The sequence below is a fragment of the Lissotriton helveticus genome, chromosome 5_1 (genome assembly GCF_964261635.1).
Source record: "Lissotriton helveticus chromosome 5_1, aLisHel1.1, whole genome shotgun sequence".
Lineage (NCBI taxonomy): Eukaryota > Metazoa > Chordata > Amphibia > Caudata > Salamandridae > Lissotriton > Lissotriton helveticus.
Genome location: NC_136065.1, coordinates 1,383,323,177 through 1,383,344,362, shown reverse-complemented (window position 1 = coordinate 1,383,344,362; position 21,186 = coordinate 1,383,323,177). Strand labels below are relative to the sequence as shown.

The 21,186-nt window shown below is 46.2% G+C and overlaps 1 protein-coding gene across 1 annotated transcript in view; it reads left to right on the top strand.

Annotated features, from left to right (window-relative positions):
• The window catches only part of SLC26A8 (solute carrier family 26 member 8), a 3,758,415-nt gene that overhangs the window by 1,949,124 nt on the left and 1,788,105 nt on the right, over positions 1 to 21,186 (top strand). The gene's annotated exons all lie outside the window — the stretch shown is intronic.

The window sequence follows — 21,186 nt, the reverse complement described above, 5'->3', positions numbered from 1 at the left end:
CTACCCTGAGCGCTTGCCAGTGGTTAGACTTATTGCAAGCATCTTTCCATTGGCTTTTGTGGGTCTAATTAATTTGTAGAGTGCCAGATGCTGCTCAGGTGCATGGTAGAACCGTTTAGTAGCACCTGATTACCCATGCTAATCTGGGAAATAAAGCCATGTCTTACAAAAAGTGAAATCGCATTCCATCATATATGCCATGACATGAAATGTAATGGCTATCTAATGTACTATGACAGAACAATTCCATCAGAATTCATGTGGCAGGAGAATACATCCTTCTGTATTACCATGCCACAGAATAAGTCAATCAGAATTTCTTTGCTCTTTCTAGTTATTTTGCCCCAAGAACAGTGCAGAGAAACAACAAGCTGTCAGCAGAGTTATGTGTAAATATCTAACATGATAAGCTTATGAATATCAAATCGAAATATACAAATCAGAGATAATGTGTCAACAAGCTTTTGCCACATGATTCCGACACTTCAGTTACTTCTTTACCAAACAAGTCTCTGTGGTCAGCCATCTCCAGCATGTAAACTTAGCTATACCCATATATGTGCCAATGTTATTGCCATAGTTCAAAACCTGGATTCTTCTGTTTACATTGTTGAGAGCCACCTGTGCTCTTACACTCTCTCAGATATGTTCTCTCTCACTCAATCAAACTAATGCTTTCACTCATTTTATATCTCTCATGCTTGCTTTCTAACTTACAACAAACACTCTTACCAGTGGCGCCCGGCAGAGATTGAGGGTTTCGGGTCAGGAGGTGGGAGTGGGGCGGAAGGCGGAAGGGGATGTAAAAAAAAAAACCAAAAACCTTCTTCCTTTGTCTCTCTTCCGTCAGACTCGGGCCGAACCGTAACCAGGCAGCACACCCAGACTTCCCTGATCAATCAAAATGCTGCACTGCAGCGGTGTGATTGGTAAGCACCCAGGCTCCCCATACCAAACACAAAACTGCAATGCAGCGTTGTGATTGGTCTGAGTGCTGGGATTCGGTGGTGAGCCAGGGAATGGAAGCCTGGGCATGTTCTCCACCCAGGCTGTAATGCAGCCTGCGAGGAGAACATGCAAAGTGTGCATTAATATTTAGCAGGGCTGAGAGGGTCCCCATGCATTCATGTGCACTTGGAGTGGACAAACCACTCCTCCCCTGCCCTGCTCTGAGAGCAAAACGCCCCTGCCCACAAAGCAGTTGGAAATAATAAAATGATAATAACAACAAGTTATTATCATTTTATTTTTCCTTTTGTCACACTGCTTAAAAGCAGTGGGGTGACGCTTCTCTGCCTTAGTGTAGGAGCCGCCACTGACTCTTACTCTTTCATACTTGCTTTTGCTGTTTTACTAACTGGTTCACTCAGGCACTGAATACAATTGGGCCTTTAATTTTATTTCAGGTTTAAAATTCCATTTATATCTAAATTTGTATTATCATTCAAGAGGTTTTCCCTTTGGAATTCCACCAGGTAAATCCGAGCAGAAATCAGTGGTTAAATAGAGTAAAATACCTATTTGTGCATCATGGACTGCATAAAAACGTGAAATTTGCATGTAATGTATGTATTCCTTATTCAGAGGTCTAAGAAGTGGGTGAAAATTATGCAACTGCGAATTCCCACACTGTGCAAAATATTGTTAATGGGTGTGTAATTTCCGGGCCTCGCTCTCCTTCACTTACAAATGTATTTCATTCCATTTTTAGCTTAGATATATCTCTGTTATACTATCAACCCAAAACACTTGCAAAGTCCACTATCACACATATTTACTGAGTCATTTGCCTACCTAACAACTAAGGAGATACATTAACAGTTTAGTACAACTCTTTAGTCTAGGCCACTGCCCAGTGTTCAAAACTTATTAAAAACCAACACTCACTCATCCGCATAAAAACAAATCAGATTCAGGTGTGAGAAGGAAACGTGGAAAGTCATCGCCTTGACAGTCCAGTATTGCAATGCGAGTGGCACAACTGTGTGCTATGAATAATAGTTAATAATAATGAATAGCTAAAACCCTCTTGTTCTCAATTACATTAAACAAGCATTGGAAATGCAATAGGTCTCGGATTTATTTGAGTTAGAGCTAATGGCATTGTAAATGGCAATGTCTTTTAGCCATGTGTTATGGAGTGTATGCATGTGGTGTGTAATGGATATATGTGGCTTGGATTGGAATTGTTCACCCTGCACACTCACAAACTGTTCACCCTGCATGCTCACACAATGTTCACCCTGCACGCTCACACACTGCTCACCCTACACGCTCACACAATGTTCACCCTGCACACTTACAGACTGTTAACCCTGCACGCTCACACACTGCTCACCCTACACACTCACACACTTCACACTCTGCACTCACACTGTGCACTCACAACTTTGCACTCACACTGTGCACTCACCACTCTGCACTCACTACTCTGCACTCACTACTCACTACTCACTACTCTGCACTCACTACTCACTACTCTACACTCACTACTCTGCTCTCACTACTCTGCCCTCACTACTCTGCACTCACTAACTACTCTGCACTCACTACTCACTACTCACTACTCTGCACTCACTACTCACTACTCTGCACTCACTACTCACTACTCTGCACTCACTACGCACTACTCTGCACTCACTACTCTGCACTCACTACTCACTACTCTGCACTCACTACTCTGCACTCACTACTCTGCACTCACTACTCACTACTCTGCACTCACTACTCTGCACTCTGCACTCACTACTCTGCACTCACTACTCTGCACTCTGCACTCACTACTCTGCACTCTCCACTCACTACTCTGCACTCACTACTCTGCACTCACTACTCTGCACTCACTACTCACTACTCTGCACTCACTACTCTGCACTCACTACTCACTACTCTGCACTCACTACTCACTACTCTGCACTCCCTACTCTGCACTCACTACTCACTACTCTGCACTCACCACTCTGCACTCACCACTCTGCACTCACTACTCACTACTCTGCACTCACTACTCACTACTCTGCACTCACTACTCACTACTCACTACTCACTACTGTGCTCTCACTACTCACTACTCTGCTCTCACTACTCACTACTCTGCACTCACTACTCTGCACTCACTACTCTGCACTCACCACTCTGCACTCACCACTCTGCACTCACTACTCTGCACCCACCACTCACTACTCACTACTCTGCACTCACTACTCTGCACTCACTACTCACTACTCTGCACTCACTTCTTTGCACTCACTACTCTGCACTCACTACTCACTACTCTGCATTCACTACTCACTACTCATTACTCTGCACTCACTACTCACTACTCTGCACTCACTACTCACTACTCTGCACTCACTACTTTGCACTCACTACTCACTACTCTGCACTCACTACACGACTGAATCCGCGCGTGGCCAGCACTTGTCGCTCCCTCTCCCATTAGGATTGCTGGGCACGTGCCCAGCTCTTGTCTCCTTTTGTCGGCTTTGGCGGCTGACATGATCACAATAGTTCTCTGCCGAGAACGCGCTTCGCGCGTCTCTAGGCCGAGACCTAAAGAAGAGTTTGGGGCGCTGTTAAAATATGTACAAATTATTTGTTGCAGCACTGAAAACGGTACCATACCTTTCAAACCTATATTTCAAATGAGCTAACTATAGTTTCCAGATAAAGAACTGATATGAGCTGCACATGGTTTAAAAACACATTTGGCAAAAAAAGTGAATGGTTTTATGTTTGTTATACTGTGAACTAGGCCTAATGGCTATAAAATCGCATTGCTCAGACATGAAAAATGTGAGTCTGAACTTAAAGACAAGAATGAGAAAACATGAAGAGGAACAGCAATATTTAAAACAAAATGCACATGGAAAATCAACTTTCGAGAGAAGAAAAGGAAAAGGTGTATGCACTATTTTCAAAATGGTTAGACTGAACCGATTGTGGTGCATTTAATCAGCGTTTCTTCCCCTAGATAGACAGTGACAGTTATGCGCACATTCCTTACATTAACTTAAATTACCAATACAAAGCCCAGTCCTGCCATGTGTGACAGAAATCAGCTTCTCTCACGTGAAGGAAAAGCTTTCACTTATCTTTGCTTTTGTTTTCTTTGCATATATTCATTTGTCCTTTACAGGGTGCTTCTGTTGCTCATCAGAAAGTTCCTTTGTAATGCGAGCTTGTGCAGGTTCCCTGCGCGGAGGTTAATGAGAGAATGCGTGGCCGCCCATGCGTTCACCTTGCAGGGAACTGTGGTAACCATTTCGTCAGATCCTACCTTCCTACAAAGGCTGTGGGAATGTTGTTTTTTTGTGCTATTATTGCCTAGGGAAACCTAGCAAACCTGTAAATGTTTGAAAACTAACCGCCATGGGAAATATATGGTTGGGTGACTTGCATGGCTCTCGCTAGTTAAACAGAAGCCCTTGCAAACCTCAAACTTTGGCAAAAACACATATTTTCCTCACTTTCCTGTAACAGAAAGTTCTGGTATCGGTCGGGAGCCATACATTTCCTAGAATCCCTGTGTTCACACACATCTTCAGAATAGAGTGGTTTCACGCTTGTGTTGGTGGGCCAAACGACCACCACACAAAAGGCCCCTAAGCACTGGAGAGGTCAGAGATAGGAGTAGTTGTGGTATTTGGGGACATGCTCGTCCACCACTCATGGAAATCTACCAACCATATACATTTTCTAAAACTAAACACCCAGGGAAATGCAGGGTGGGGTGACATGTAAGGATCCCACAAGGATTTCCTACCCACAATGCCCTGCAAACCTCAAACTTTGAAAAATATCACACATTTTCCTTATATTTCTGTTATGGAATCTTGCAAAATCAGCATCAGTCTATAAAATTCCTACCACTTAGCGATACCCCACATGTCTAGATTGAAACGCTGCCCCACTGTTGTGCCTGGCCCTAAAGGCCACAATATGAACAAATCAAACCAAGGTCAATGGGAGTCCCTTGCAAGAAGACCTTTGACCCATGTCTGGTGACTAGTGGGCTTGCTAACCCCCTATATCTCCGGGATCAGATATGGGGCACCATCCGCACTTAGGACAAACCTCCTATCTGCCCCCAAGGGCGCAGAAATACCCTATTGTCCACTCTGGGGAGAGACTATGGCCTGATCATAAGGTAGGCTGCCCATCCTTTTGTTTGATTTGCCACCATTTTGAAATCCTTGGTGTCTAGTGGGCCATCTTCCCCCCTGGGGGCAGACTCCCTGTCTGTGCCAGGGAAGGAGCAGAAAGACTTGTTTGTCCCTTTGGGGTGGGGTATGGCCAATGCCAGAGTGCAACGGGCACACCCCATTCTTTTGCCCCAATTGCAAAATCTCTCATATTCAGTGGACTTTCTACTCCCCCGAGGGGCAGTTTTGGGGCAACCTCCCCAGTTGGGGCAAACCTCATATCTGCCCCCTCGGGGGACAGAAAAACACTATTTATACCTTTGGAGGCAGGGGCGTGGCTCGATGACAGGGCGTCCACCCCATCCTTTTCTTTGTTTGGAATTATTTTGAAATCTCTGGTGTCTAGTGGGCTCTCTGCCTACGGGGGGGGGGGGATTGGGGTAAATACCCCTATCGGCCTCCCCAGGGGTGCATAAAGTCTAAAGGGTTTGGGAGGAGATGACAGGCCCATGCCCGGGGGGTCTCCTCCCCACAAAATACTACACTCCTGGTGTCTAACGGGCTTTCTGGCCCCCGGGGGGGGGGGGGGGGGGGGGCAGATTAGGGATGAATACACCGAGATACCCTCCAGGGAGGCAGAAAATCTTAATCAGCCCCCAGGGTGGGGGGCACTGGCTCATGCCCAGGGGACCATTCTCCCTCAAATGTTTTTTCATAAATGCAGTCCCAGGTGTCTAATGAGCTTTCTGCCCCCTGTGGGCTGATTGTTGGTGAATACCGCTATCCACCTCTAGGGGGCAGAACATCTGTTGGGCCCCTGGGTAGCAGGGGAGCATGTGCCCATGCACAGGGGGGCATTTCCCACCAAATAAGATGCTGCTTAAATGCAGGTTCTAGGGTCTAGTGGGTTTTAAACTCCTCTGAGAGTCGATCACCCTCATCAAGCCCAGGGTGGGGGGGCAGAAAGTCTAATAGGGCCCAGGCAAGGGGTAGCGCTCATCCATACCGAATGGAGCCGCTCCCCCCCAAAAAAATGAACAGCAAACTGGAAATCCCTGGTGTCTTGTGGGCATCATGGCCCCATGGGGGACAGATTGGGAGTGAATAAAATACCCCTATCCACTCCCGAATGGGTGGGGGGCAGAAAGTCTGTTGAGGGAGCACAGGCTGATACCCGGGTGAGAAGCTCCTCCTCAAAAAATGCTGCATGAATTGTGTCATAAAGGGCTTTCTGAGCCCGGCAGGGGTGGTGCTTTTTACCCCCAATCACCCTTCGGGGGTGTAGAAAGTCTAATGGAGCATCTGGTGGTAGGCCCATGCCAAGGGGGGATGGCGCTCCAGCACCCAAAACATAATGCGTCTTAAAAGTTCCTGGTGTCTGGTGGGCTTTCTGCCCTACCATAAGGTCAAATTGTGGGATCATACAATCTAATGAACTCCAGGGCAGGGTGAAGAGCGCAGGCACAAGCCCAGGGGGTGCTCCCCCCAATAAAGGACAGCAGCCTAGAAAACCTTGGTGTCTAGTGGACTTTCTACCCCACCCACCTTTTGTGGAGGCAGAAAGACTAATGTGGCCCCTGATGGGGGGATGCATATGCCTATGCCAGGGGGGAATGCTCCCTCCAAAACATAATGTGCCCTAAGAAATCCTTGGTTTCTAGTTTTCTGCTCACCGGGGGGAAATGGGGGGGAACACCTCCATACACCCCCTGGGTGGCAGAAAGACTAAAGGCCCCTAGGCTGAGGGGGACAGACCCACTCCCCCCACAATAGACATCACTGGTGTCTACTGTATAGATCCCTGTATGGAGATCCCCTTATGGCAATCCCAGAGCAAGGATCCACTGGCAACAGATACCATTGGAAAGCGAGATCCTACCCTTTCCAATGATACCGCCCCCACCTCAATCAGTGCTCAAGGGGCTCTGATATGCCCCCAAGCACTAATGCAATGAAAGTAAAACAAGCCCTTCAACTTCTTTTACTTTCACTTTACAATAATGACGTCAGTGCGTCCTATGTGCTGATCGTCATTACACAAAAAAGAGCCTCTGGCTGCATGGGAATCTCTTCTAACAGACACACTGGGAAGGGAGTGTGAGCGTCAGCCATTGGTCAACGCCGGCACTGAAGGAGTTAAAGGGACTTTCAACCACCTCTCTTCATTTACTTGGTTGTTGTTGTTTTGTTCACATTTTGCTTCCCCCCCACAATATGCAGCATGGGGCAATGGTTCAGCCTACTTCACCTATGGTTTTGTTTTTTTATTTTGTAATTACTTTACTGTTGCCTCTGTATTTAGAGCCTGAGGTGAAAGCAGGACCTTTCTACCAGATGTGAGCACAGGCCACATTCCATTCTTTATCGGTTCTTGTCTCCTGGCATTGTTGTTGTGAATTCCTTTTGAAGTCCTTTGTTTATCTGGCTGCTGGTATTTTACAACATAACAGCCTGCGTCCATTTGAAATTGTTCAGTATTACGTAATTTTTTACTATATATGAAGTACACAAACCGAAATATTTAATGTCATACATGTGAGTAGACAGTTCTTCAGAACACTTTTTAAAAATGATTTCCTTCTTTCTTTGTTTTCTTCCTTTTTTATGTTTCTTTTTTCCTCCTTTTTGCTTTCTTTTGCTATGGCCTTCTTTCCTTCCTTCTTTTCATTTTTATTTTCTTTGTCTTCCTGTTTTTCTTTGTTTCTTTCCTTCTGTCTTGCTTTCTTCCCTTCTTTCATTCCTCCTTTCTTTCCTTTTGTATTGCCTTCTTTATTTCATTCTTTCTTTCCATTTTCCTTTTTCCTTTTTATCTTTTCTTCCTTCCTTTCTGTTTCTTTCTTTTCGTCTTCCCTTCCTTCTTTCCATCTTCCATCTACCATTAACTCATTGTTTCTATCTATCTCTCTTGCCTTCTTTTCCTCTTTTTTTGCTTTCTTCCCTTTTTTCCCATGTGCTTTCCTTCTTTCTGTACTGCTTTCTTTTCTACTTTCTTTCCTTTTTCCTTTCTATGCATCTTTCTTTTGTGTCGATATTTCCTTTTTTTTTCTTTTCTCTTTTCTTTCCATCTTTCCTTCTTTCTTTCTACCTTTTATTCTTTTTTCCGTCTTTCCTTCCTTCATTCTTCCTTTCCTTCCTGCCTTTTTGCCTTTCTTCTCTTCTCTTCTTTCTTTCTCTCTTTCTTTCTTTCTCTCTTTCTTTCTTTCTTTCTTTCTTTCTTTCTTTCTTTCTTTCTTTCTTTCTTTCTTTCTTTCTTCTCTACTTTCTTCCTTCTTTCTTTCCATCCTTCCTTTCTTCCTTCTTTCTTTCCATCCTTCCTTTCTTCTCTTCTTTCTTTCTTCCTTTCTTTCTTTCTTTCTCTTTTTCTCTTCTCGTCTCTTCTCTTCTCTTCTCTTCTTTCGTCTCTTCTTTCTTTCCATCCTTCCTTCCGTCTCTTCTTTCTTTCTTTCCATCCTTCCTTTCTTCCGTATTTCTTTCTTTCCATCCTTCCCTCCATCCATCTTTCTTTCCATCCTTCCTTCCATCTTTCTTTCTTTCCATCCTTCCTTCCTTCCATCTTTCTTTCTTTCTTTCCATCCTTCCTTCCATCCATCTTTCTTTCTTTCTTTTTAATCCTTCCTTCCATCCATCTTTCTTTCTTTCTTTCCATCCTTCCTTCCATCCATCTTTCTTTCCATCCTTCCTTCCATCCATCTTTGTTTACATCCTTCCTTCCATCCATCTTTCTTTCCATCCATCTTTCTTTCTTTCCATCCTTCCATCCATCTTTCTTTTTTTCTTCCTTTCCATCCATCCATCCATCTTTCTTTCCATCCATCTTCCTTCCTTCCTTCCTTATTTCTTCTCTTCTTTCTTTCTTGCTTTCCTTGTTTCCTTATTTGTTTCCTGCCTTCCTTCCTTTTTTAATTCTACCTTTCTTTCTTTAAGAGGCTTGAAGCCAACGGCAGCCGGGTTGGCTTTTTTTACACCTGTGTTAGCAAAGACCTTCCTATTTTACTAAAATGATGTGTATGACATAGTTACTTATAGGTGTTTTCAGCCATAATTCACCCATTTGTCTGTGGTTGTATCATTCATATGTTTCTCTAACCCCCCCTTCAACACGCACCAAGGGGCAATACGTCAGCCCACTTCAGCCATGCTTATGTTTTACGGTATGTTGCCCTTTCACAGTGAGCACATCTACACACAAAAAGTTCCCTTCAGTGCCAGGGAGTACTACGGTTCATTGTGCTTTTTTAAGACCACATAACATTTGTGCCTTTAGTCAATGTTAATTTGTTTTTTTACATTAACAAACTAAGGGCAGCTCTCATAACAATAATGTTTTGCAGAAGCCATGATAAAACAAGAATTGCCAATGGCTGGCAGAGAACACCAGACTAATTTGCTTTTCTAGTGTGTGTTCCCCTATATCTGACGATTTGTTGCAACTTGATCCAGTTGTCAGATTGCAGGGAAAGGGGTGCCAGATAGCTGAGGGCTTTAGGTACATCTCCTGATCTGGAAATATCTGCTGCACCATCAGGTTGTAGTAGTATAGGTCCCAAGCTGCCATTTTGCTGTCGAATTGAGCACATCTCTTATTCTGATCATTTCAGTGGAGGGTCGAGCGAGTCTTCCTTTTTGACTGAAAGTCAATACACTCTAGTTACTTTGAGGCTTGTATCAACAGTGTGTGCCACATATCCATCCTGATCAAGCAGGTGAATCACGCATTGCTTTTGCTATAGTATTTAAGCCCTACTCACATGTGGCGGAGGTCATTGTTGAGAGGGAGGGGGTCAACAGGCCTGTGAGCAGGGAATTTTGTTCCTAATAAAGTAGAAAGAAGGCCTGCATCTCCTTAGGTTCCCAGCATTTTGTCACATCACTTATTTCTCTCAAAACATATTAAAAGAAGCAAAAGCACTAAGATGCATCAGCTCCTGCCAAGTGTTCCTGTCAGGCAGCTGATCTAGGCAGCTTTGATGTGAATTTTCCTGGGCACCAAAGGAGCACAAGACTGAGAAGTACATAATAATGTTTTTCTCATTGCTACTGATCTCTAAGGAGTTTAAATTTGCACCAGAAACCCTAGAGTATTTGCCAGCTCAAGGCTCACCGGTGTCTGAACCAGAACTGATGCTCTGCTTCCTAGAACACTAATTTCCAAATTCTACCCTGATTAGCACCTATTATAAAGTGGGCATTATGAAGAACAAGTAAGACTTGTCTGAGCCATCAGACCAGGAGCAGCTGTGTGTGAAGTTAGCTCAACTCTCTGGGCAGCTAGAGGAAGGTTTGCTTCTTTCCAATCCTCCATTCTTAGCCTGGGCTCCCTAAATACTAGAGGTCAAGGATACTGCTCAAGTCCTTCTCTCTCTGCTCTTGGTGACCATTATGCTAGTCCCAGCATTGACAGGGCTGCTCTTGGGTTTCTATCCCTTCCACTCTTCCAATGTGGGTATCTCTCAATTTCCAATTCTGGGCCACATCAGCAAGGTCATCAGTGATGGGCGTTACTCCCCTGCATCTATTGCCAGGCCCCCTCCCTGCAAGAGAAAGTACTTGGGGAATCCAAATGCAGACCCACATAAAGACCTACATAGTAATATCAGAAATTTTGAAGAGCTGCAGCTCACATGGCCATGGCCAAGTGTTTGCAGGCCTATCATTGAGGCCGCAGCATCCCACCGAAGAATTAAGACATTTATGTTCTGATGGCAGTCTTAGCTCCTTCACAGAAGCCTGCTTTGTCTATCAAGCCCCAGATCTTTAAGCAGGATCATGAATCCTGGAGGAAACCACACTCACAGCATGTACACTCAGGATATGCTTGCCTGAATGGTAAAAACATGTCCTCTCAAATTCAGAATGTCTCAAATGATTCATGAAAAGATGTATCGATCTAGCAATGTTTCCCATTACCATGCTGATGCATACACAAACATGGCTAGGGGCTGAACCTATGGCACATGTATGAGAAGCCTTCCTTGCTAGAGTAGGCCTTTGAAATATAAATGTGTATTCTCCATTTGTGCAAAGAAACTGCTGAAAAGAAATTGCTGCAGAATAGGACAACCCTGCAGTACAAAATAGCTATGGTCACATCAAATTGCTGGGTTCCATCCAAGCAGTAACACTACTACTATTTCATGGTGGGAGACAAGCAGTACAAGTACAGACTGCTTTGTTTCTAAACTCACTCTAAGCCCCTCCCAGGATGTGTCACAAATCACGGCCCTTGTTGTGACCATTCCCTGCCCGCATAAGATCTTCACCAATACCTACTCACATCAATGCAGTGTCTAGTGAGGTAGCAGAATCTAGTCTAGCTATAATCATACGTACCTTGCTCAAGCTTTGTTTCTTCATAAGCTATCACAAATATTGTGCAGTGCCATCCAAGAGGATTCCGTTAATTGCCTGTTGAATGCCTTATGCTTCTAGAGAGGGTAATGGATATCACCCAGATAATAAATCATCTCATGAACAAAGATTGTGGTGTTTCTAGGTGTTTTTAGATATTCCTGCATACAGACACTCCAGCTCGCAGTGGTCTAACACATCCCTTGCGGGGTATCCAACTCGAGACCAGGACGGGGTCCCACAGTCTCTCACTTCAGGTAATGGGGTTGACTAAATCCTAGAGGGATTCTTGTCTTAACACCTACATACATGCTGGGTACACTTAGGTACATCTAGTTAGGGAGGTATCGTAGGAGTATGCATCTTTTATCATGTGTTTTATATATTCATATGTATTTATGACTGTAAGAAGATGGTAGCGCTATACCATCTATTTACCTTTCTCATACTACTAATCGTTTATATGTTATACTGCCTAACGGTTGTTGCAACTCATCTATTCTACACCAGCATAACAACTGTTCAATAAATTCCTATTGAAAATGCCCAGCCTGTGTATTTCTCTGAGACAGACTAAGTGAGCACGAGTGTCTGAGCGAAAAGTAATATATTGTTTCCACAGTCCTGAGGGATTAGGAATGTCATGTTCGATGGTTGCCAGGAACTATTTTCTTCTTGGTAAAAGGAGATTCTAGTGGCACTGTGAGCTAGTTGGTACAAGAAGGTCAGCATATCCGGTGGGAGTGATCAGAGATTGTTTGACACCAATCCTACAGTGTATGTTGTCTAAATACGCAGATCCTGTATATGTTCTATAGGAACTACACAATACCTCTCCTCATGAATGGGAACTTTAACAGGGAGTCCTCCGTTCGATTTTCAGGACCCAGGGATCTCTGTAGAGGTCTTCATTACGCCACTGAACTCCATATGCAAACAGTTCACCCATAGATGGGCAGGTGTGCCATATCCTTAGGGAACATGTTCTTGGATTGGACAACGGCACTTCAGTGTACCATTTATTTGACTCCTCCGCTCAGCGGTATCAGATACTCTCCAAAATGTAAATCCTGTGTCTCAAATTTACCACAACCAGATTGGGTTCTTGTACTGGATTCACCCACTTCAGAGGGATCAAATTCAACTTTCCACAAGAAAGAGCTTCCTAACCAGTTATGGAGGAAAACTACCACTTTGCTCCCTCCAAAAGAGAAACTTCAGTGCCTGTTTCCATAGTAGTTAGATTTTTTTATGGCCTCTGTCAACAGAGAATCAGGAGTTCCAGGTGGCTGACAGGAAATTGTACAGCTGAAGTACAAGAGAGAATTGCTAAAGTTCTGCGGTTGAGCTTTACCAAGACCAATCAGACCACTTTCTTGCTTTGTTTATTACATTATGACTTTTTCTCAGCATGTATCTGATTTAGGCGCAGAGTTGTACACCTACAGAACTACGTGACCGCCTGGACCCTCATTCAGCCCGGTTGCTCCTCCACGCTCCAGCTGACCCTCACGCTGGTATCGTTCTGCTTTACCAATTCTCTGCTCCCAACGCTGCATTGCCCTGCATTCATTCATTTGCTAGCGCCGCACTATCGCTCCATAGCGCTGTATTGCCGAATTAATTTGTACCTCGTGAATAGCGCTGCTCTGCTGATTTAATTGTTTTGTTGTGCCGCACTGTCGCCTTGTTTACTTCATTGGCAGCGCGACGTCGCTGAGGCAGTAACTCTGAATTGCTCAGCTGTCTCGTGCGTGTAAGGCTTTCATTACGCTGTGCATTTGCTGGCCCTGGCTGTGCTCGCCTTTGACCCTCCATTTTGTGCATTTGTTTATCCCCTGGTCCGCCCCTCCTCCCGCCACCGCCTCCTCCCAGCTGCTGCCCCTCCCACCCACGAGTTATACCCTTCCTCGCTCCCGAGCTCCCTGTGACCGCCTGGACCCTCATTCAGCCCGGTTGCTCCTCCACGCTCCAGCTGACCCTCACGCTGGTATCGTTCTGCTTTACCAATTCTCTGCTCCCAACGCTGCATTGCCCTGCATTCATTCATTTGCTAGCGCCGCACTATCGCTCCATAGCGCTGTATTGCCGAATTAATTTGTACCTCGTGAATAGCGCTGCTCTGCTGATTTAATTGTTTTGTTGTGCCGCACTGTCGCCTTGTTTATTTCATTGGCAGCGCGACGTCGCTGAGGCAGTAACTCTGAATTGCTCAGCTGTCTCGTGCGTGTAAGGCTTTCATTATGCTGTGCATTTGCTGGCCCTGGCTGTGCTCGCCTTTGACCCTCCATTTTGTGCATTTGTTTATCCCCTGGTCCGCCCCTCCTCCCGCCACCGCCTCCTCCCAGCTGCTGCCCCTCCCACGCTCCGCCCCCTCCACCATCCTTTTATGACCAATGCCCTAACGCGCAGCGTTCACGCGCAGCGATCGCGCACAATCCGCGCCGAAGGTGCGCCAAAGGTAAGCCCGTCTACGCCCGTCCGCGCCTGGACCGCGCCCAGCGCCAGACCCCCTGCCCCTCGCGCTGCCCAGCCCTCCCGCATTACCTACGATGCCGCCACCCTCCTAGCCCTTAACCCCGGTCGCGCCCCCAACTGCGTCCAAGCCGCCCCTGGACAAACCCATGGACCTTTCTCCTGCTTCTCCTGCAAATTCAGCGGCACCGACAACATCTCCGATACGACCACACCACAGATTCCCGACCCCAACCACCTACAATGCATCCTTCTCCACACCCGATCAGTCCACAGGCACGCCATTGACCTTTGGAATCTACTAGACACCACTTCTCCGGACATCGCCTTCCTCACGGAAACATGGATGAATGCTTCCTCCGCTCCAGACATCACCATTGCCATCCCGGAAGACTATAAGATCACTCGCAAAGACCGTACCAGCCACACAGGATGAGGAATCGCTATCGTCCATAAGAAATCAATCCGCATATCAACCAGCTCCGACGCCAACCTCGCCAACTCCGAACACCTTCACTTCCAGATCCACATCGATCCCAAAACCACACTCAGAGGCACCCTCCTCTACAGACCACCAGGACCCCGCGCTAAATTCAGTGAAGACATCACGGACTTCATCACCCCACACGCGCTCCCCTCCAAAGACTACATCCTTCTGGGAGACCTCAACTTTCACCTTGAAAAGATCAACGACCGCAACACCGCCACCCTCGTGGACAACCTCGCCAACCTCAGACTTAAACAACTAGTCACTTCCCCCACCCACATCGCAGGTCACACACTCGACCCCATCTTCACATCCAGCAACCATGTCTCCTTCAGCCACACTACGGACCTCCTCTGGACTGACCACAGCTGCGTTCACTTCACCTACAACAAACCAAAACCCAACATCCACCTCCAACCCACCCTGCAAAGGAACTGGAACAAAATCACCACGGACCAAATCTCCGCATCGCTCCTTCAAAACACCCCAGCCCTCTCTTCTAACGCTAACGAAGCCGCCGCCAACCTCACCCTATGGTTATCCAACACCGCTGACACCTTAGCACCACTGAAAAAACGTCTAAACAAACCTGGCAGCAAGAAGGCCTCATGGTTCAACGATGATCTCAAGAAGTCCAAGAAACTCTGCCGCTCCCTTGAAAAGGCCTGGAAGAAAGACCCAACCACCAGCACCAAGGACGCCTTCAAAAACGCCACCCGCACTCACCACCAACTAATCCGAAAAGCCAAGAAAACAGCATTCAAGGATCGACTTGACAACAACGCTCACAACAGCAAGGAACTTTTCAACATCGTCAAGGAATTTTCCAATCCCTCGGCCAATTCCAACGACATCACCCCCTCTCAAACCCTCTGCGACTCCCTAGCCTCATTTTTCCACAACAAGATTGCAGACATCCACAACAGCTTTGACAACCAACCCGGAAACCAACCCACCCTTCCATTTGCTGATCATCTTCCCCCCGTGAACACCCTTAACGACTGGAACCCAATCTCCACTGAGGACACCATCCGCTTGATGAATTCCATCCACTCAGGATCCCCCACAGACCCATGTCCTCACCACATCTTCAACAAAGCAGACTCCGTCATAGCACCGCACCTCCGAGACGTCATCAACTGCTCCTTCAACTCCGCCACCTTCCCGGAAGACTGGAAACACGCTGAACTCACCGCCCTTCTGAAAAAACCCACAGCGGACCCCACCGAACTCAAAAATTACCGCCCCATCTCGCTTCTTCCATTCACGGCCAAAGTCATCGAGAAAGCTGTCAACAACCAGCTCGCCGCCTTCCTCGAAGCCAACAAATCCCTCGACCCCTCACAATCTGGCTTCAGAGCAAAACACAGCACTGAGACCGCCCTCATCGCAGCAACAGACGACATTCGAACTCTACTGGACAATAGAGACACAGTCGCCCTCATCCTCCTCGACCTCTCTGCAGCATTCGACACAGTCTGCCACAGCACCCTTTTACAACGCCTCAATAACATCGGAATCCAAGGAAAAGCACTTGAATGGATCACCTCGTTCCTCACCGGAAGAACCCAGAGAGTCCGCCTTCCACCATTCAAGTCCGAGGCCTCTGAAGTCATCTGCGGCGTACCACAAGGATCCTCACTCAGTCCCACCCTCTTCAACGTATACATGAGCCCCCTCGCGGCCATAGCACGCCAACACAACCTCAACTTCATCTCGTACGCGGATGACACTCAACTGATTCTTTCCCTCACCAATGACCCCAGCACCGCCAAAAATAACCTACACGAAGGAATGAAAGAAGTTGCCGAATGGATGAAACTAAGCCGTCTGAAACTGAACTCAGACAAAACAGAAGTCCTCATCTTAGGTACATCCCCCTCGGCATGGGACGACTCCTGGTGGCCGGAAGCCCTCGGAAAAGCACCCATCCCGACTGACCACGCACGGAACCTAGGCATCATCCTGGATTCTTCACTCTCAATGAACAGACAAGTCAGCGCCGTATCCTCTTCCTGCTTCAACATTCTTCGCATGCTCAGAAAAACATTTCGCTGGATCCCCTCCGAAACAAGGAAAACAGTCACCCACGCTCTGGTCACGAGCCGACTCGACTACGGAAACACCCTCTACGCAGGTACTACCGCAAAACTCCAGAAGAAACTCCAACGAATCCAAAACGCCTCAGCAAGACTCATATTAGACATCCCACGCAACGAACACATCTCTGGTCACCTTAAAGACCTCCACTGGCTACCCGTCAATAAGAGGATCACTTTCCGACTGCTTACCCACGCACACAAATCACTCTACGACATCGGTCCAGAATGCCTCAACTCACGACTGTCCTTCTACACCCCCTCCCGCCAACTACGTTCTTCCAGCCAAGCCCTCGCCACTGTACCTCGCATCAACAAGACCACCATGGGAGGCAGATCCTTTTCATACCTGGCTGCTAAAACATGGAACTCACTCCCCGCTAACCTTCGCCTTACCCAGAACCACCTAGCATTCAGAAAGCAACTTAAAACGTGGATATTTGACAGGTAATCCTCCTCCCCCTTCCTAAGCGCCTTGAAACCCTCCGGGTATGTAGTGCGCTATATAAATTCTCTGACTTGACTTGACTTGACTTGACTTAGGTCTTGATTACAGTAGCACCGTTTTTTGTTTTCTGGTGCAAAGTCCTGATTGTGTCTTAAATGAGATTATCAATATTTACCTCAATCACAGTGGGGCTCTGTGGTTCTCTCATCTGCATTCTCTAACCTTTGCAGGAAACGATGATATCCAAAGCAGGGTACTGTCTCAGACATTTTTATGCAAGGAGTCTAATTTGGCTACCCCACATGCCTACTACTAATATTACACTCTTGAGACAGCTTGCCTGTGCAGTGCAAATTTGGTCACTCATTTTTGCTGCCGATGTGACTAGACCTAATCTACCCAAAGCTACTTTTTCCATTTCCCCGCATTAATTTTGCATCAATTTCTTTCTCAATGTGACATCCACCTACACATTGAGAATGGAGAAGAGTTAGGACACAGAAAAGAGGTAACGTTTTGTGATTCTTGTTACCAACTCCCTCCTACTGATCCCTAATCCATCAGCCACAAAGGCTTTTGAGACGTTTTGCGAAAGTAATGCAATTTATATTAAGACATATCTGCACAACTGAGACCTTGAATCTTTCAATATTGATCAGCCCATATTCATCAGCTATTGCTTCATGCTAACTTTCATTTATGATGTATGGAATCTTTGGTGCAAAAACCAGATGAGTCCTGATATGAAAGGTTGCTTCCTTGTGTGATCCTTAATCATCACTATATGATTTTGTTAAGTAGATGTGAAATTTGAAAAGTAAATCTATAGTTCCCAAAATATGCCTACCCCGACAATACAGGACAATACAGTATTAGCCTATATTGTGGAGTCGAAATATTTACAGGGTCATATTTATCATCTCGATGTGATGTACCACCTCCCTTGCGTGTTGTGCAGCTGAGAACGGAATATACACTATTTGCTGCAAATGACCTGCTTGATGGGTGAGGATTTTAGATAAGGGCTTCTACATCTACTCTCTGAGGCCCAGTCCCGCTTCACTGTCTTCTTTCCAATTGTCCCCTTTTTTAGGTCAAGCCTAGTGGCAGCGCGCATTCACAGCTCACTCTGCGAGACTGCTGTAGGAGAGTAGCGAAGAGAAGTCAGCGCCCACTCTACACCCATATTTTTCATTGACTTGTGTCATTGTCTTTCCTAAATGCTGCCTTCGGATTCGTTAATAGGCTTGTAAGTCCCTCCCTAGTACAGCCTTGTCCTCATTTCTACCCTTCTATGGCTACTGGCCCTTTATTTTGGTTGTTATATGGGACCTGTTATTTAGTCGGTAAGCACTATTTACTTTTTTTAGTTTCTCTTACTACAGGCCGTACATGCGCTACTTCAGCTGCAACTGCTTGTGTTTTTTTAAGTAGCACGGCCGCACCCATAACATGGGCGCCTGCTTTCAATCACATTAACCCAGCATTATCTTGTGTCTGTTTCAACCCCCCAAGTAAAATCGATTTAGAATTGATTAGGGGATTAAGTCATGTGAATTCCAGGTAGCACATTATCCTGTGCTAATAGACTAAAGCTGACAACAGCTCATCTGTGTTACATGTCATCTGCCCTAAAGCCACCTGATGGGTTGTTTTCAAAAGCCTGTTTTTATTAACAACAATGCCACCACCAATCTCAATACCTCCACCAATACCACCACTACCAATACCACCACCATCAATACCACCACCTCCAATACTACCACCACCACCAATACCACCACCACTATCAATACCACCACCTCCACTACCACCAAGACCAATACCACCACCACCATCAACACACCAATACCACCACAGTCAATCCCACCAACAGCAATACCAACACCACAAATACCAATATCACCACCAATACCACCACCAATACCACCACCAATATCACCACCATCAATACCAATACAACCACCAATAACTCCACCACCAAAGCCACCACCAATACTACCAATACCCCCACCACCAATAGCACCAATACCACGCCCACCACCAATACACCCCACCAATATCAATACCAACACCCAAACCACCGCCACTAATATCACCACCACCAATACCACCACAAATAACAATACCACCACCAATGCTACCAATACCGCCACCAATATAACCACCAACAAGAGCACCACCAGGACCAGTACCAATACCACTACCAATACCACCCCAATACCACCACCAATACCACCACCACCGTCAATACCACCAACACCACCACCACAAGTACCAATACCACCACCACCACTCCCACCACCCATACCACCACCAATAACACTAATACCACCACCAATACCAATACCCCCACCAATACCACCAATACCACCACAACCAATATCACCACCACACATACCAATACTACCACCACCAATGCCACCAATTCCACCACCAATATCTCCACCACCAATAGCACCACCAGCACCAATACCAATAGCACCACCAATACCAATACCATCACCACTAATACCACCAACACCCCCACCACCAATAACACCAATACCACCACCACAATATCACCACTATCACTCCAATACCACCAAAACCATCACGACCAATACCACCACCATCACTACCAATACCACAACCAATAACATCACCACCACTACCTATACCACCACCACCAATACCACCAATACCACCTTTACCAATAATACCACCACTAATGCCACCAAAACCAATACCAATACCACCATCACCAAAATACACCACCAATACCACCACCCAGTATCATCAATACCAGGAGTACCAATACCATCACCAATTCCACCACCACCAATACCACCATCACCAATACCACTAATACCAATACCTCCACGAGCAATACCAGCACCGCTAATACCAGTAGCACCGTCACCAATTCCACCAATTCCACCACCACTAATACCACCTCTACCATTACCACCACCACCAATACCACCAGTACCACCACCACCATATAACCACCATGATTCCAATACAACCCTAACTAATACCAATGCCACCACCAATACCACCACCACTAATATAAGTACCACCACCACCACCAATAATGCCACCAATACCACCACCACCTATACCACCACCACGAATGCCACCACCAATACCAATACCGCCACCACCAATACCAATGCCATCACCACCAATACCAATACTACCACCACCAATACCACCAAAACTACCACCACCAATACCACCCCCACCAGTACCACCACCAATACCACCAAAACCAATACCACCACAACACACCCAATACCACCACCACCAATAGCACCACCACCACCAATACCACCACTGCCAATACCAGAACCATCACCCCTATTACCACCACCAATACCGTCACCAATACCACCACCACCAATACCACCAATGCACCACCACTAATACCACCACCAATACCACCACCACCACCAATACCACCACCTCCAGTACCACCACCAATACACCACCAAGACCACCACCACCAATACAATCACCAATACCACCTCCACCATTCCACCACCACCAATACCACCACCACCAATAGCAATACCACTACCACCAATACTACCACCACCAGTTCCACCACCACCACAACCAATACCACAAAAATCAATACCACCACCAATAAACCAACAATGACATCACCATCAATACCACCACCATCACCAATACCACCACCACCACTACCAATACCACCTCTGGCAATACCAGTACCACCACCATCACAATACCAATACCACCACAACCAATAGCAATATATCCACACCAATATCACCACCACCAATACCACCACCACTAATGCCACCAATTCTACCACTGCCATCACCACCAATACTACCACCACCAGTACCACCAATGCCAATACCAAAACCACCAATATCACCACCAATACCACCACCACTAATATCCATGCCACCACCATTACCAATACCAATACCTATACCTATACCTATACCTATACCACCAACACCAATACCACCACCACCAATACAAGTACCACCATCAATACCAATTCCAGCACCACCAATACCACCACCAATACCGCCACCACCAATACCACCACCACCAGTTCCACCACCACCAATACCACCAAAACTAATACCACCACCACCAATACCAATACCACTTCCACGTATACTACCTCCAATACCACCAACACCCGCACCACCAAATAACACC